Source organism: Vespa crabro, chromosome 4, assembly GCF_910589235.1.
Source record: "Vespa crabro chromosome 4, iyVesCrab1.2, whole genome shotgun sequence".
In the NCBI taxonomy this organism is placed as follows: domain Eukaryota; kingdom Metazoa; phylum Arthropoda; class Insecta; order Hymenoptera; family Vespidae; genus Vespa; species Vespa crabro.
In genome coordinates this window covers 6,765,787-6,770,786 of record NC_060958.1, presented here as the reverse complement: position 1 = coordinate 6,770,786, position 5,000 = coordinate 6,765,787, and positions in this window count along the sequence as shown.

Below are 5,000 nucleotides of genomic sequence, written 5' to 3'. Positions count from 1 at the left end.
TTGTTCGCGCTTGGAAGTATTTTAAATCGAATTTGTTCCATCCTGACACAATCGACCGATAAAAATTTCTAACTTTTTCACGTTATTTCTCTCTTATATTTTATAATAGTAAGGATTGGTGTCGTCAAGTGTAAAGACATTTCTTCAAATTATTTTAAGGATATCGATAGATATAACTTTTCCATTTCGACTTTCATTGTCGAATGGTATCACTTCAAAAAAAGTTTCTCTCTCTCTCTCTCTCTCTCTCTCACTGTTCTATCTATCTATCTATTTATCTATCTCTGTCACTTTGATCTCATTGGATTTTTAAGATATGCAAGAGAACTAGTAAAATCTTTTCGTATTACTTTCACGTTTGAGCTTTCGGTTTTGCAGATAAAAGAGAAATGATGCACGTTCTAAACGAGCTGACAAAGCATCCGAAATTTCATACTCTCTCGTAGAGAACCTTCGAAGAGAAGGATGAACGAATTGATGGAAGAAAAGGAAAGAGAGTGAGAGAGAGAGAGAGAGAGAGAGAGAAAGAAGAGAGAGAAGGGTTTACAATTGATAGCAGAGCTTTCACGAAAGTTTTTATCAAAGCTTAAGCGTACGCCGAATAATTATCAATTAATAATCTTAATTGAAATTGTGCGAAATTCGTTAAAAATAAAAAAATGTGAAAGGACTTTCAATCCTTTCTTTCAATTTATACATTTCATATTTATAACCCAAGGAATTATTACGAGAATCCTCTTATTTTATTTTCTTTTTGTTTTCTTTTTTTTATTTTATTTTTCTATTATTAATAATAGGAAAAAAGAGGATTGGGTGGAGGTAGGGGGAGGCGGCGGGTGGGATAAACGGGAACCAAGAACAATCTTGAATAATTTATTTCTTCTTAAGAGAAAAGTTAATTGTAAAAATCTTTCTTTCTTTTTTCTTTCTTTCTTGTCTAATACATTTTATTACTTTTCTTTCCTTTCTTCTTTTCCTGTCTTTTTTTTCTTTGTTTTTTTTCCTTTTTTTTTTTTTTTTTTTTTTAAGTGAAGTTCCTCTCATCGAATTTTATTCAATGTTCGAAGGAAAAATTTTTCAAAGATTTAAACGACGATGTTGAATATGGCTATACAAATCTATTATGCTCTTATATGTGTGATACATACACGCACACACACACACATACACATGCGCGCGCACACATGCACATATATATATATATACATATGCTATATATAATAAAAGAAATATGTAGTACAATAGTGGTACATATATTCTTAGATGAAATTCAGAGAAACGACGAAAGATTACATATATATGTATGTATGTATGTATATATGTATGTACGTACGTACCTAATATTGAACAAGGAAGTATCAATATTCTTCTTATATTTTATCAATTTGAAATCTGACGAATAGAAATAAAATAAAAAAAAAAAATACATATATATCTATATATAAAATAGATAACAATTAGAGATATCAATTTTGTATTAGCTAAAATTCACATAAGATCTCAATTACGTATTCTTTCGCTTAAAATAAATTTGATTTAACGGAGTATAAAGGATTTATCGAAAGTTCAAATTACTCGGCTATATACAATTTTTCAAGCTAATTTTCTTTTCCTTTATTGCTTTTCCTTTTTGTTTTTTTTTTTCAAACTGTGAAACTATATAAACTTAAGAAACTTTCGAGACCCCATTCAATATCTTTCATTTCGGAATATATCATTCATCTTTATCGACAGAGATTCGAAATAGAAAAAAAAAAGAAATAAAACAAAAAATAATTTCGTTTCTTTTTTCTTTTCATTTCTTTCTTCTTTTTTTTTTTTCGTTATCTATGACAAGAAAAAGGAAAAAAAATAAATAAATAAATAAATGAACAAAAGTATGACGTCGAAAAAGAAAATGGATTCGTTCGATATGACGAAGCTAAAAAGAAATATTGGTATCTTTCTTGCTGTCATATATATATATATATATTCGAGTAGTATTATTATAGTAAAAAATGATGATTCATCGTGTTCCACTGATATACGAAATTCTGATTCGTTCGGCAAATATTGCGTTCTGTATTTCTTTTTCTTATTCCTGTTTTTTTTTCTTTCTTCCTTTTATCTTCTTATTCTCCTTTTATCCTTCTCTTTCTTTCCTATCCTTTTCACGATCGAGTTCTGTTGTATCCGATCGATATTCTTACCCCTTGTCCCTCGTAACATTAAAACATTGAACTTTCGATTGAATTATTTTATTAATTTAATTTTTAATTATTTTATTAATTCAATTTCTTTTTTCTTTTCGTTTTTCTTCTTTCTTTCCCTTTTTTCTTTGTTTTATTTTTTACGATAAAAAAGAAGAAAAAAAAAAAAGAAACTGAAGCAGAAAGAAAGAAAATAAAAAATAAAAAAAGAACGAAAGGAAAAAAGAAAGAAAGCAAATGACTTTGTCCTTGTGATAATCGAGATTAAGTTTGTAAGACCTTCGAGAGAGTGCTAATATTTCATTTTACTTTTGGCCGACAGCAAAGAACACACTATCGGGATGGATGTCTTTTTGCGAAGGAGAACTATAGGAAGTGAGGGAAACAAGGTCGAAAAGGATAGAGAGACAGAGAGAGAGAGTGAGAAAGAGAGAAAGAGAGATAGAGAGAGAGAGAGATGAAGAGAGAGAGAGAGAGAAAGAGAGATGTTGAAGCGACGCCAAACCGATAGGGTTTTTATAAGACTCGACACTGATCGTCCTCGACGAAGAAGCCAAAGACGATGATCGTGCTGACGTTTGATATAGGATAGACACGCCTCCGTTATTTCATACGATAAAAGGAAAAATAGGCGAATGGATAGTACGAGAGAAATAGATAGAGAGATAAAGATAGAAACAGAGAGAGAGAGAGAGAGAGAGAGAGAGAAAGAGAGAGAGAGAGAGAGAAAGAGAGAGTGAGAGTGAGGGGTGGAGGGAGGGGGGGGCAAAGAAAACAGTTTGTTACACGAAAGCGAAGTATTAAAAAAAATAAATAAATAAAAAGAAAATAAAAAAGAAATATAGAAGCAAAGAAAATTGAAAATTATTGGATAAAATTAAAAAATAAAGAAAGAAAAGGGAAAAACAAAAGAAAAAATGAATAAATCCAACGAGTGAAAATACGAGATAATTCTTTCTTTTTTGGTTTCTTCTTTCTTCTTTTTTTTCTGTTTTCTTTTTTTTTTTGTTTGTTTTCTTTTCTTTTCGAAGGCGCAAATAGAAAAAATTTGTACGTTAATATAGCAGTAAAATATTTTGTTTTATCGCGTATACGTTGCACGTGAAATTTCCTTTCGATTTTATTTTATTTCTCCTCCCCCCCTCCACCCTTTACACGATAAATTATTAAACGAAAAATCAAGTGGCTTAGCTACTTTCGTTTTTAATTGGAATAAAAAAAAAGAAAAAAAAAGAAAGAAATCGACGTAGACACATTTGTATAAATATAAACTTACGTGATTTATCGTCGTTTCCAAAACTAATATCAAATGTAACGAAAAATGACGATTGAAAATTTAAAAGGGCATCAGGATGATGCGCGTTGTTGGACTTTACGAAATAACGTGTTTCGTCATAGTCACGAACAGATGCATACGTTTCTGCGGTATAGTTGCCATAAATCGAAAACTCTAATTTGCGGTCTCCACGTTGGCCATTTAATATTGAATCAAGAGGAAATCATCGTAACCATGGTACTTTGGATTTTGTTTTTATATTCATTTTGAGATATGAGTTAAACTTACGAAAACTCGAACACTAATCGTATTTCGTTAATTATCCTTCATATGTGATAAATTATAGTCTCTTAATATATTTATATATATATATATATATATATATATATATATATATTCTTTTTTTTCGACGATGTTATAAGAACAACAAATATTGTTATTAATCGAGATCGATCGTTTTGATCAGCAGATATATTTCCTGTGATTGGTGTACGATTAATGTAATGTGTACAATCATGCAACAATGGCTGCCGGTTTATCAAGCATATATGTGGATAGCCCTTCCGGCTATCGCGTTCGGGGATATACATATCTACTCCTATCTACAATTTCGGAATTTCATTTACAATACGAATACCAACGCGATCGCACATCCTAACTTTTACATATGGAAATTATTAATGGTGTACGTTTAATTATCGAGTTGCCGCCTTTATCAATTTTTATCGATTTTTACTATTTCCCATTGGGCGATTTGATAGGCGAGATTGATTAAAGCAATTGGAAATATAAACGCTTTGTTTATCGGTCGTGGATGTATACAAATATTTCTTGTTTCCTTTTTTTTCTTTTCCTTCTTTTTCTTTCTTTTTTTTTATCGTTATAATTGTCGCCGTGCGGTAAGAAAAAGAAAAAAAAAAGAAAAAAAAAGAAAGAAAAGAAATGATAGAATAATAATAAAAGAAGCGTTTAAATATTGATGATAAATTACAATAATAATAAGTTTCCCGTTTATGTGAGATCTATAATCGTATTTAAATCATGATTAATGCAACCGGAGGATATTTATTTCGAAGTAAATACCGATCCATAAAGGAAAGCGTTAGATTTAAGGGTAGGTATTATGGTTAGTAGTAGTGGGTTGGTTGCAAGCACCCAGGTATTATATCGTATCTACTATTATATCGTGCGTCTGTGTTTAACGTGGATGGTAATTAAGCGAAACGTATAGGCGTAGATGTATATAGTTAACTTATGCATTTAGAACGTTCAACAGACAGAGTCTCCTTTAAGGTAAGCTCCATATGTATAAGAGACAACACATGGATCGAGAAGTCTTTAAGTGTAATAAATAGAGAATCATCGGTAAGATAATAGTAATAGCACTAATAGTACTAATAGTACTAGTAATAGTAGTAATAGTAATATTAGTACTAGTAATAGTAGTTGTTGTAATAATAGATAACTTTGCGACATTAATTATACGTACATATATACTTTTTCTATATAATTTTCTATCTTTATCCTTTTGATTA